This window comes from Bos mutus, chromosome 8 (genome assembly GCF_027580195.1).
Source record: "Bos mutus isolate GX-2022 chromosome 8, NWIPB_WYAK_1.1, whole genome shotgun sequence".
NCBI classification, from domain to species: Eukaryota; Metazoa; Chordata; class Mammalia; order Artiodactyla; family Bovidae; genus Bos; species Bos mutus.
This window is the reverse complement of record NC_091624.1, coordinates 53,159,164-53,173,274: the sequence shown is the minus strand read 5'-3', so window position 1 is coordinate 53,173,274 and position 14,111 is coordinate 53,159,164. Positions and strand designations below refer to the sequence as shown.

General features: G+C 37.5%; 1 long non-coding RNA gene across 1 annotated transcript in view; it reads right to left on the bottom strand.

Annotated features, from left to right (window-relative positions):
• LOC138988978 (uncharacterized) overlaps positions 1–13,904 on the bottom strand; it is an 83,576-nt gene extending 69,672 nt beyond the window's left edge. Inside the window, exon 1 of the long non-coding RNA XR_011465236.1 lies at positions 13,758–13,904. This is a non-coding gene — a long non-coding RNA (uncharacterized lncRNA). The remainder of the gene's footprint in view (positions 1–13,757) is intronic.
• Positions 13,905–14,111: the final 207 nt, after the last annotated feature.

Genomic DNA, 14,111 nt, shown 5'->3' with positions numbered 1-14,111 from the left:
TTATGATGATAGAAGAAAGAAGAATGGTTATTTCTGGGGGAGGGAGAAGATTATGACTAAAGAGGAATATAAGAGACATTTCTGAATTGATGGAAATATTCTATATCTTGATGTGGGTGGTGGCTACATGGGTATTTACACATGCAAAAATTCACTAAGCTGTACATTTAAGAATTGTTCATTTTATTCCATGTAAATTATACTTCAGTAAGAAAAAAACAAAATTAAGTAAATAAAATTCATATGTTAAGTATGATTTTTTAAAACAATTATAGTTAATGTACAATGCTGTGTTGTTAGTTTCATGTGTACAGCAAAGTAAATATAATTCATATAAAAGTGAAAACTTGAATGTACTTCAGCACAGTATTTTGAAAGTTCCATCTTAACAAATAATAGCCTAAATCAGAAGTGGGAAACCTAAGGCCCCGGGGCTACAGCCACACCCATCTGTTTACAGAGACTAAATGCTCTTCAAAGCCTAAAATATTTACTACCTTGTGCTTTTCAGAAAAAATTCACCAACCCCTGCCTTAGGCCAATAGTTCACAACTTTTTTAGGAATTCATGACTATCTTAGAATCCAGTGAAAGCTATAGATTATCTATGCAGGAAAACACACAGCTTCTTAAATATAAAATGTTATTCATAATTTCAGGAAATTCACAGATCCTCTGAGGCAGTCATCAACCCCAACTTAAGACTTCCTGTTTGAGGTTTTCATCACACATTACTAAACCACTCTACTGAGAAGGCCACTCTACAGATGGGCTCTCTTTTCTTTGAACCACAAATGATTGAACTTCCATTTCACATTCTTCTTTGCTCTATGGAACTACTCACAGTTATAGGCAATAACAAAGTTGCCCAGGTCACAACATCTAGTCCTGTGTCAATCAAATTTTTTCTCCCTCTAGGTGACAGTCTATATACTACTTAGCCGTAAGAAGTCTTTCTGAAAATGTAATATAGTTTGGTGCCAAGGGAGACCAAGAATATCAAAAGTGAGGAACTAGCAGTCCCCAGCCTTTGTTTTAGAAAAAAAAAAAACAAAACAAGAGTTTACAGACAGAGAAGTGACCAGTGTCGCAGTCACGAGTGAATAACATTGCATGTTTCCACTCCTGGGCATATACCCAGAGAAAACCATAATTCAAAAAGACACATACCCACCAATGTTCACTATAGCGCTGTTCACAATAGCCAGGACATGGGAAACAACCTAAATGTCCATTAACAGAGGAATGGATAAATAAGATGTAATACATATATACCATGAATTATTACTGTCATAAAAAGGAACAAAATTGGGTCATTTGTAGAGACTGTCATACAGAGTGAAGTAAGAAAGATAAAAATAAATGTATATTAATCTATGTATTTGGAATCTGAAAAAATTGTTATAGACTATCTTACTTACAAAGCAGAAATAGACATGCAGACGTTGAGAACAAAAGTATGGATACCAAGGGGAGGAGGTGGGGAAGGGTATGCAGAATGAATTGGGAAATTGGGACTGACACATATAAACTATTGATACTATTTATAAAACATACAACTAATGAGAATGTATTATATAGCACAGGAAATTCTACTCAGTGCTCTGTGATGACCGACATGGGAAGGAAATCCAAGAAAAAGAGGATATGTGTATACATGTAGCTGATTCATTTTGCTGTATGGTAGAAACTATCACAACATTGTAAGGCAACTATATTCCAATAAAAATTTTTTTAAAATATTGGCAAATTTATTCAATAGATCAAAAATGTGGAGGAAGAATATATGGGGATTCCTTGGTAGCTCAGAGATAAAAGAATCCGCTGCCAATGCAGGAAACATGGGTTCGATCCCTGATCCAGGAAGATCCCACATGCCTTGGAGCAACTAAGCCTGTGTGCCACAACTGTTGAGCCTGTGCCCTAGAGCCCAGGAGCCACAGCTACTGAGCCCACCTGCAGCAACTACTGAAGCCTGCACACCCTAGAGCCCGGGCACCGCAACTTAATAGAGGAGCTTCCCCTTGCCACAACGAGAGAAAAAGCCCTCGCAGCAACGAAGACCCAGTACAGCCAAAAAAAAGAATATAGACAAAGTAAAAAACTGTGGACCAAACAATGGAATGTATATGGATACTATAAACTCTTTTACAGCAGGGCCATTTTTGTGCATCCACTTCGTCCCTGCAGTGCCTTACACATTGTAGGAACCTAAGAAGCAATAAAAAAATAAAAGCATGGATTAAATTAAACCAATTTATAAAAACAAAGTCATTATTTTATAAATAGGTTTAAGCTTCCTGGGAGCACTACGATAGTTTGATTTATTTTGAATTCCAGAAAAAGACAACCATGAGTGGGGAACACTCCCTATGTTTCTATAATTCTGAATTCTTATTCATGTGCTCATACAACATATATTAAATGTCTAGTTGGTGGGAGGCTGGCCAACTTATTAGCACCATTTATTGTTCTAAAAGAAGCATTCACAGAAGTCATTTGAGGAGGACAATGCATGTTTTGACCAATTTCAGAATAATAAAAAAAAAGTCTTCACACAAAACAAAGACACTGTAGCCAGCATGATCTCTGATCTAATGCTAGTTCTTCAATTTTTCATTACTGCCTTCCTCACTGCTGTATGAACAGTGGGTGGCATTCAGCAAAAGCTGATTAATGCTGGGATTTCAAATTGCTGAAAATTGAAGGAATGTGCCCCCATGCTGACAATTTGTTAATCAAAAATTGTCATTTCTACACCATGCAAGCTCTAACTCATCTAATTTTCTTCCCAGATGCAGTATTATATATTCTCCTTTCAATGAGATTGAATGGTTTTTTCCTAACAGTAAAAAGATAATATGGGTTCATCAAGAGGCTAAATCTCTCCAAAGAATCAATTTCCAAAGTGGAGGGAACATATTTTGTTCATATTTGCTACTTCTTGTATCAAGTTGATTAAGAATCCATAGATTTGTATGGACTCTGAACTCTTACAAGTTTATTAAAAAAGCATTTTCTTGATTATCAATTATATTTTTAAAGAAGAGTAAATGTGTGTATTCATTTCTAGTAGTTGGCAACCCATTCCAGTGTTCTTGCCTGGAGAATTCCAGGGACGACAGAGCCTGGTGGGCTGCCGTCTATGGGGTCACACAGAGTCGGACACAACTGAAGTGAATTAGCAGCAGTTAGCATTATCAAGGCTTCAGAGCAACTGGCATACATCAGCCTATACAAAGTGGCCATCTTAACATGGACACATGACAACTATCAGAACAACCATATTTAGGAGGCAGAATGGACTCAAAGAGGGCTTCCCAGGTGGCACAAGTGGTAAAGAACCCACCTGCCAATGCAGGTAGATGTAAGAGATGCAGGTTCGATCCCTGGTTCCAGAAGATCTTCTGGAGGAGGGCACGGCAACACATTCCAGTATTCTGCCTGGAGAATCCCTTGGACAGAGGAGTCTGGCAGGTTGCAGTCCATAGGGTTGCACAGAGTTTGACACACCTGAAGCAACTTAGAACACACACACACATGGACTCAAAGAACAGAAAAAGGACATAAGGCCCTGTGGCTCCTAAACCACAGGGGACATGGGCCAAAACTCTCCTAGTGGTTCTCATCACCCTTTCCTCTTGACTTGAGGTCAAGGACACTTCCCTTCCCATAAGCGTATACCAATGACTCATTTCAAGATAGTCCCTCCCCTCAACTCCAACTTATACTTCTCATACAGGCTGAGTGTAGGTGTTTGCCATCCTACAAAACTAATATCACATTCCCTTAACATGCCTTATGTGACTGGCCTAGTATCTTTTTTATATATACAAATTAACTTTATTTCTTTGTATCAGCAATAAAAGATTAGAAAAAAATTTTAAATGGAAAGGTATACTTCATTTATGAATTGGAAAGATGGCAGCTCTCTTCAAATTGATCTAAGTAATTCCAATAAAAAGCCAAGTAGGTATTTTGTTGTTGTTGTTGTTGTTCAGTCACTAAGTCATGTCTGATTCTTTGTGACCCCGTGAACTATAGCACACCCGGATTCCCTGTCTTTCACTATCTCCCAGAGTTTGCTCAAACTCATGTCCATTGAATCAGTGATGCCATCCAACCATCATCTCATCCTCTGTTGTCCCCTTCTCCTCCTGCCCTCAATCTCTCCCAGCATCAGGGTCTTTTTCAGTGAGTCAGCTCTTTGCATCAGGTGGCCAAAGTATTGGAGCTTCAGCTTAAACATCAGTCCTTTCAATGAATATTCAGGACTGATTTCCTTTAGGATTGACTGCTTTGATCTCCTTGCTCTCTAAGGGACTCTCAAGAGTCTTCTATCAATTCTTTGGTGCTCAGCCTTCTTAATGGTCCAACTCTCACATCCATACATGGCTACTGAAAAAAACATAGCTTTGACTATACGGACCTTTGTCAGCAAAGTGTTTATAAATGCTGACAATTCTTCCAAAATAACTTAAAGTCCTGCAAAGAATTTGATAAGAAAATTCTAGAGAAATTTTTATGAGAAAATTATTCTAAATATTGTCTGGAAAGCAATCAGGGAAGGATGGAGAATAAAAAGTTTACAAATTAAATATATGAAAGGAATTTTTTCACATATTAGAATATTTAATAAAAAATATATAGAAAAATAAGATATTAGCACAGTAATTGACAAAGTAATGTAATAGAGTGGATAGTCATTAAAGTGTGACCAGTTTTACAGGTGATCCTGTATCTGCAAGCAGCCCTGAAACAGGATACGAACAGCAAAGATGTGGGAGACTTGGCATGTCTACCAAAATGTATACCCCAAGGATGCAGGAGCCACTGACTAATAAAAACAATTCAGAGATGATTTCTCTAATTTTTCATGCATTTCAGCCAAAACCAAACCTTCTTGTGGTTTTCCCATATTTCTTAGATGAGTTGCTGTTTGCTTCTATTCATTGATCTGAAACTCAAAGAACAAGGCCAAGGAAAAGAGTGCCTACCACTACAAAGGGATTTTTTGAAAAATCTAATGGAATTATATCCAACACTTCTTCTTCTCTGCTCTGTAATTTATGTAAAGACAAAATATTTTCATTATGAAACATTTAGCCATTCTAAACTCTTTAATAATGATGATGATGACAGCTTCAATTTCACATTATTTTATTCTTTTAAATTCTACTCTAATACTTTGTTAACCACAATTTCAGCAAAATCAATGGGTTCTACCCCTATACTTGTCAGTTACCTTTAAATAAAAATGAAGAGAAAAATCAAGTTATTATCTATGTCAAACTATATACTCTTAATTCTTGTCAGATGATTTACAAATAGTGCCTTTGGGGACAAGATGGTTCTGGGTAAAATCAATAAAAATTCATCACTAGTATGGGAATGAATTTTAAGTACCTTGACTTATAGTCAATTCAAGTCAATTTTAAAATGATGTAGCTGCTTTGGAAGAGTCTAGCTATTCCCCGGAATACAGAGTTCCAATATGATCCCACAATTCTATTCCCAGGAGGATTGAAAACAAATATATATTCACACAAACACTCATCCACACAAACACTCATAAGCAAATGCTCATAGCAATATGATCATAGAAGACAAAAAGTTGGAACAATCCAAATGTCCGTCTATTGACAAATGGATAAACAAAATGTGGTATTATCAACCAACAAAGGAATTATTTATCCATAAAAAATGAAACACTGATCCATGCTATAACATTAAAACCTTAAAAACATTATGCTAAATGAAAGAAGACAAACACAGGGACTTTCCTGGTGGTCCAGTAGTTAAGACTCCAAGCTTCCAATGCAGGGAGCATGTGTTCCCATCCCTGGTCGGGGAACTAAGATCCCACATGATGCTCAGTGTGGCCAAAAAAAAAAAAAAAAAGAAACCAGACACAAAAGACCACTTAAATCATATGATTCCATTTATATGCAATGTCTTAAATAGGGAAATTTATAGAGAAACTACAACACAAGATGAGATGGCTGGATGGCATCACCAACTCAATGGACATGAGTTTGGGTAGACTCTGGGAGCTGGTGATGGACAGGGAGGCCTGGCGTGCTGTGGTTCATGGGGTCGCAAAGAGTCAGACACAACTGAGTGACTGAACTGAGCTGAACTGAACTGACAGAGAAAGTAGATCAGTGGTTACTGCAGGCTGCAGGGAGGAGAAATAGGGAGTGACTGCTAATGGGTACAGGTTTTCTTTAGTGGTATAAAAATCAATAGAGGGCTTCCCTGCTGGCTCAGTGGTAAAGAATCTGCCTCCCAGTGCAGGAGACATGAGTTTGATCCCTGGTCTGAGGATCCAGCATGTTATGGAGCAACTAAGCCTGTGTACCACAACTATTGAGCCTGTGCTCTAGAGCCCAAGAGCTGCAACTACCGGGCCCTCACTCCTAGAGTCCGTGCTGAGAACCCACCACAATGAGAAGCCCACACGCCACAACTAGAGAGTAGCCTACACTCTCTGCAACTAGAGAAAAGCTTGTGCAACAACAAAGACCCAGCACAGCCAAAAATAAATAAATAAAATTATAAAAAAGATTCAAAATTTGATAGAAGTGATAATTGTACAATTCAGTAAATATACTAAAAACCCCTGCATTATACACTTTAAAGGGGTGCTGTGGTTTGTAAATTATCTCAATAAACCAGTTATTTCTTTAACACATGTAAATCCAAGACATAAAAATAAGCAGTTAATATTTTCAGTGTTGCAAATTATCTCCTAGTGGGTACCCACCAGTCAATCCATTCAAAAATGGTCCCATCCGTTGTTGTGGCAACTACAGCTTGGGATGCCTCTAAGCCTTGTTCTCTATATGCAGGAAACATGACACGCTTTCTGCTTCATAGGTCTGCTAAAGTAGACAATGCCTCAAGAACTTTTCTTCCAAGCTTCCCCTCAATCTTTAGTTGACATCACGTTTCCGGCTCTCTTGTAAATAATCATTAATGAGTATATCAGGCTTCCCTGGTGGCTCAGTGGGTAAAGAATCCTCCTGCAATGCAGGAGATTTAGGAGATGCAGGTTCAATCCCTGGGTTGGGAAGATCCCCTGGAGGAGAAAGCATGGAAACCCACTCCAGTATTCTTGCTTAGGAAATCCTATGGACAGAGGAGCCCGGTGGGCTACAGTCCATGGGGTCGCAAAAGAGTCTGACACAACTTAGTGACTAAACCACGACCACAGTGAATTTATCAATATTAGTGGAGAGCCTATCGGTCAGTAAGTAACAACTACAATTTCCCTAGGAGACCAACAGCTTCACTCAGTTCAGTTGCCCAGTCGTGTCCGACTCTTTGTAACCCCATGGACTGCAAGCCAGGCTTCCCTGTCCATCACCAATTCCCAGAGCTTACACAAACTCATGTCCATCGAGTCACTGATGCCATCCACCAGCTTTACTAGTCTCATAAAAATGTAAACTAAATATGTATACATTTATGGAAATATATGGATAAATATTATATAGAGAAACCATTTTATATTTAATTTCTTAATTAAAACTGATATTAAAAATATATAAAATAATAGTAAAACAAGTCTACAACCCACATAAAACTGATTTTATTTATGCATGCATGCATATGTCTTTTATGTGCTAATAGAATTTTTATAGCTTCAATCAGAACATAATACTATGCATTCTGTTTAATAATATTTGCTTGGTTTCATAACAAACCCTTTGTGCAAAGTGAAAATGCAAGCAACCATTCTCCTAAAATTAAATATTATAAAGTTAGATTGAATATCTTTAGCATATAAATATATATAGAATATAGAAATATTCACTATTTATATCTATTTAATCTGTACATATGAAATATTAATATATTTAACCTTGGCTACTTCATTAGGATAAATTTATGCATGAGGTATGATATGCCCTTATTACAAATTAACATGTTACCTTCAAAAGGTCACCAATTTAAAGAGCCACTATAAGGAATATGTACCAATTCTACGATAACACTGCTGATACTTTATGCTTTTTTTAACTATTATAGTTGGCATGTTTTAGCCCATGTCCAGAGTTATTTATTTCACTTATTTATCCATACAGCAATAAGACTTTAAGATCTTGCAGTAATAAGATTTTACTTTTTATTTGTGGCCCCCTAATCATTTATTTACTCAATACTGATTATATACCTATTATCTATGAGTGCCATGTGCTCAGTCATGTCCAACTCTTTGCGACCCCATGCATTGTAGCCCTCCAGGCTCCTCTCTCCATGAGACTCTCCAAGCAAGAATACTGGAATGGGTTGCATTTCCTTCTCTAGGGGATTTTCCTGACCCAGGGATCGAACCCATGTCTCCTATGTCTCCTGCATTGCAGGTGGATTCTTTACCAGCTGAGCCATCAGGCATTTTCTGTGAAGTATCAGGAAATGTCCCTGTCCTCTCAGAGCTTACAGTCTAGTGAAATGCATTGATACCCTCTTTTTTATTAATCCTTCCAAATTTGAATGTCTTCTTCATAAATGTGAATTTTTACAAATATTGTATATATCAGCCCCTTTGGGGTTTTTTAGTGGTATAGAAATCTCAAATACATATATTCTTGAAGCTATCAATCATCCATTTACATCTTTTTAAATTTCTTCCAAAAGGAATAAGTTATCCTCTATCTATATATTTCATGAAAGTGAAAGTGAAGTTGCTCAGTCGTAACCAACTCTTTGCAACCCCATGGACACCAGGCTCCTCCGTCCGTGGGATTTTCTAGGCAAGAGTACTAGAGTGGGTTGCCATTTCCTTCTCCAGGGATTCTTCCCAACCCAGGGACTGAACCCAGGTCTCCCACATTATAGACAGACGCTCTACTGACTGAGCCACCATTTAATCTTTGTCAATTTCTATTATAATTTGGTTCAATGTTTACATTTTTATTCCATATTGATTGACTTTGAAACACAATAAAGGAGGGATTCACCTTAAACTACTGAAATGTTACCTGTTTCTATAATACCCTATCTTAAACAACCCTTTCTGAACCTCTTTAAACATACAGAGTTTTATATACATATAATTGTCTATGTCGGTACTCTCTAGTCTATTGTATTAATTGACATTCCTATTATTATTGCAGTAAATACTATTTGGAGAATTGCAGGTTTATGGACTAACCTTGATAGTACACATAAAAAAAGAACATAAATAAATAAGTTAGTATGTAATAAAAAATAATAATCATAAAAACTGAGTAAGTCAAAGTAGGTAGATAAGGGCTGTGAAATATTTGTATTAAAAGTTAATCTTGATAAATGTATTGCTAGGTCTGTCTTCAAGTGAGATTTCCTATAATAGTGGAACATAATTTAGTAGACAGAAAAAAGGACAATTATGAATGTTCAGAAAGACTAGAGACAGCAAAATAATAACAGATGAGTTCATGCTGGAAATAATAAAAATAGAGCTATACCAATAAATATTAAAACACTTGCTCCCTGAAGTCAGAAGCTGGATCCACGGGGACAGGGTCTACTGGACGATGCTTAATCAGAATGATATGGAAATTCATGAAAAGCTTAATTAGGCACAGTTTGGGACCCAGAAGAGTTAGGAGGCTGGAAATTCAGTAGGGAGTGTTGAAGCGGCCATAAAGGATTTTTTTATATGACGGGACTGAAAAGGAGAGCATTAAATGCTAAGAGGCAGGGAGGGAAGAAGGCAGGAAGGAAAGGAGAGATGGCTATAGGCTAAGGCAGCAACAAACTGCTTCTTAAAAAGTAAGATGAAAGATACTTAAAAGACTAGTTTTTGGTAGAGAATATACAAAACTTGAACATTATTGAACAGAGCTGACTATTTTAAGACATAAGTGAAATTTAATTTTTAGTTATTTCATGAAACTTAAAGTATTAAAAACAACTATAATGAATTGTCCAAGGCTACAGAACTGGTGTCAATGCTGCTTGCATTAATTTGCTTTTTCCAAACATTTAAGGTATTTAAAGCTTCCTGGGCATGGTTGCTTTCCTGCCTGTATCCACTGACCAAACCACCCCAACTATTTTCAGGTGGTGCTATCACTGAAAACACCACCATTACCTTTCTTCTACATGAAAGCTCAAGTTTACTCTTTGGGCATTTCTAGCTAAATGCCTTGTAATCCTGAGCTACAACATATAAACTGAAACTGCCAATCATGAAGAAGATTCTCTAAAGAAAATATTAGAATAAGAAAGTAATTACGTTGGAGGAGAGGTCTAGAAAACAGTGAGCAACAAGCAGGCTGAGGAATAAAAGCAGTCTTATCCTGAAAAGTAACTCATTTAAGTCTGACACCATGAAAATGCCCAAGTTGGCAAATAAAAGACTACACACTACGAGTGATTTGGGCCCCAAATCACGGACAGAGCATGCCAACTCTTCTAGCACGGTACTGCTCTTAACATCAGTATCCACATCACCAGGGATCTTGTGAGAACCACAGAATCTGCATTTTAATAGCATCCTCAGGGGATCCATATGCACATGAAATGTTTAGAAGCACTGTATATTAAAATTTGATGTTTGCTGCTCTAGTACACACTCCTCCAAATATTTCTGTGCATAGAAACTATAGCAGTAAATGTATTTTTCAGGGATATAAGCTGAAAAGCTTAGTACATGCATGCTCAGTTATGCCCAACTCTGCAACCCCATGGACTGTAGCCTGCCAGGCTCCTCTGTCCATGGCATTTTCCAAGCAAGAATATTGGAGAGGGTCTCCATGCTCTCCTCCAGGGGATCTTCCCAACCCAGGGATGGAACCTGTATTGACAAGCAGATTCTTTATCCTTAAGGGTTCTATTAGTTAGCCAGTATTTGGATACTTTCAGTATATGGTAGCAGGCAGTTAATTTCCCCCTCAAACTTAATACTGATGTGGTAGGAAAATACAATAGCAGAGGAAACTAAAGATATAAATCAGTGATATCAATGGTGTTTTTTAATCACTGGAAGGAATTAGTTCTGTTATGTAGATGGGTCATACTGAGAAATGATGGCCAGTGAGCTCATGTAAGTGTCTCTGAAAGACAGCACACAGCCATAAACATTGACCATCATATTAGAGACCTAGTTCCTGAGGGGAATCTTCCTCTCTAAGAGAATTCTTCCCTGAGGATTCTTCAGTGCTTCATTCCTAGATTCACTTTGGAGTCTTATAACATCCAGTAATTGAACTTGGCCCATCAGTATTATACCCTGTGGTGTCAAGACATGAGTTGGGGGGGCAGGGTACAGAAAGAGAAAGAAATCCACACTGGAGACTGGATTACCCATGCTCTACTTCCAACAAAGCAGAGTTACCATGTTGACTCAACGTTTTCAGTAGTAAATACACTAGTTCTGAGTTAGAAAACCAGGTAATGGGAACAAAGTCATGACTCAATAAAGTAATGCTGAACTGGATAAATGTCTTCTAGACATTAAAAACTTCAATGCTGGGATGGGTGCATCTGCTTGGCTTTTAGCTTCTTTCTTGAAAGAGAATTGTAACAGTACATTGGTGGATGGTGAAAGAATCTAAATAGAATATGAGACCTATCAGCTGGCAAATATCAGACTAGATCTATCCTCTTTGTTCAAAGTTGAGTAAATTAGGAAAATTATATAAAACGCAGCATTTGAAAATCAAAGAATACCATTGTTCCAAAAATAGAGAAAATTTTTTCTTATTAATACTATGAAATCAAATAAAAAACATGAAAGAAACTTTATAAAATTAAGAAAAAAATGATAAAAATAAACTGAGATGCCAGACTGATGTAAAGAGGTAGACAGCAAGGACACATTACAAACTTACACCTAATAGTCGCTCAGTCGTGCCCGACTCTTAGAGACCCCATGGACTGCAGCCCACCAGGCTCCTCCGTCCATGGGATTTTCCAGGCAAGAGTATTGGAGTGGGGTGCCATTGCCTTCTCTGATAGCTAACTAAAGCCCATCTCAAAGACACTGCAGAGTAGAAGAAACAGAGATGATGATGATAAGATAAAGAGAGACAGCAATTGATTACAAAGTTCCAACTAGCTGCACTGATATCATTGAGGGAAAAAAAAAAAAAATCAAAGTAAGCCTTCTAGCTAATGGCTGACTTAGGAAGTCAGCAAAGCATTTTCCTCAAAACAACTGCAAACAATAATCTGTGAAATATTTGTGCTTAAAAAAACAGCTGAACTTTAAGTAGGAACAGTGAGAGTCTGAAGCATTCTTGTCTAAAGCAGCTCCAATCACTCCCCAGCTCAGTAAGGTTCTGCCAGGGCAGGGGACAAGTTGTGGAAGGAAGTTCACTCCATGTGGAGTGATGGCCACACCCATGTCCAGCGGCATTGTTGGGAAGTGATGACCTCAGTGATGAGTGAATAAGGAGGGCTGATGACTGCCCAAGGTTGAGGTCATGACTGGGTCAAGTGTATTTCTGGCTTAAGTTTGGCTAGAGCTGGGGCAGGGGGTTGGGGGTGGGCAAGGGGTGGTATGGCTGGGAGCAGGGATCAACTGCAAATAAGAACAAAGGGACTTTGGGAGATGATGAAAATGTTCTGAAATCAAAAATCATTGAGCAGTTTACCACTTAGCATGTGTAAATTTTATATGAAATTTAAAATTTAAAACTATATACCCAAAGGAAAACTTGCTAGGGTGAAAAAAAAGTCTAAATCTAAAGCTCTAATGAGACCAAGCCCCTGACAAAAATTAATTTAATGTTGCTCAGTTTTTAATTTGTCTTGACAACAGTTTCATTTTTGTGATTAAAAGCTATATAAAAAGAATGATCTTATCTATGCAGGAAAAGAAAGCCAAACAAAAAGATTACTTGCAAAGGAAGAACATTTACACTAAACTTGAGCTTCTCCTATGCAAAAGTAAATGTCATAATAAAATAAATTTTTACAGAATTTTAATAGGACAAATTGAGCTCTTGGAATTATATGCCAGGCTAAGATGTAGCTCTTGTCAAGGAAACAAATATAATCAAGTCTGCTCATTTGATGTACAAAAGAGTTAAGTGTATAGTTACAGTTGATTCCTCTGAATAGCAAACTACATACATTTCAGATGGAATTTGTCAACAATATTTTTCCACAATATTTCTTAGAAACACATCTGTTGCAAATCTGAGGACTCAAGTTCAGTTGTCTTCAGTGACAGGCAAGAACACAAATGCAGGAAAAAGGCCAGGTGTATTTCCATGGTATGCCAGAGTCACTATTTGCGGGGTTTAGTGCTGCTCTTCATACATAGTTTCTGCATCAGGGAAACTTTAGGGAATAATGAGGACTGTGCTAAACTGGAGAAGGTTCCAGAAGATTGACACTTTTCAAGAATGAGAAACCAAAACCTTATTGCTGGGTCTTTAAATTTTTCAAGAGAAATCAAATTACCTAGATTTTATATTAGAAAATCTTCAATTCACTGATCTGAAAATAGTTTGTCCAGAATCAGTGGTTTTCATGATGTTTTATGCCAGAGAAGCCTTTCTTCAAATTAAATTCTCCATAAAACACAAAATATATGAGCCAGAACTAGATTATCTTTCAAATACCTGTGATTCTATGGAATCCTAAATAAGAGTTGGCTGAATAATGAATGGTCTATTATCTAGCTAGTCAGCATATTTACCTTATGCCAGTTTAATTCTTTAGGTTAGCTCAATTTAACACATATTAAGTGATTATTATGGACCAGACACTGTGCTTTTATGGATGCATGATCCCACCACTGAGAGTCATACATACCTATTTCAGGGCAGGGAAAGTAGAATAACACAGAGGATGTAGAAAACTCTGCTTCTGGAGGAAGACATCAGCCAAGGGCACATTTCCACCGTGCCTTAAAGGATGGGTTAAGTTTTTCAAAGTTAAAGTAGGACAGTGGGTGTCTGGAAAAGCCTGAAGAAACACACAGAGGTGTTAAAGTACAATAGTACCTCCAGGGAAAACGAGACAGCTTGTACACAAAAGGAAGCAGCACCCAGAAATTAAGCATTAACTGTTTACTGGTGAGTAACTGAGTTACAGTAAGCAGTCATCTTCTTACCGGATTTGCATGGAGGAGGAGAAAAAACGGGCCACAGAGTGGTGAGGATGTAA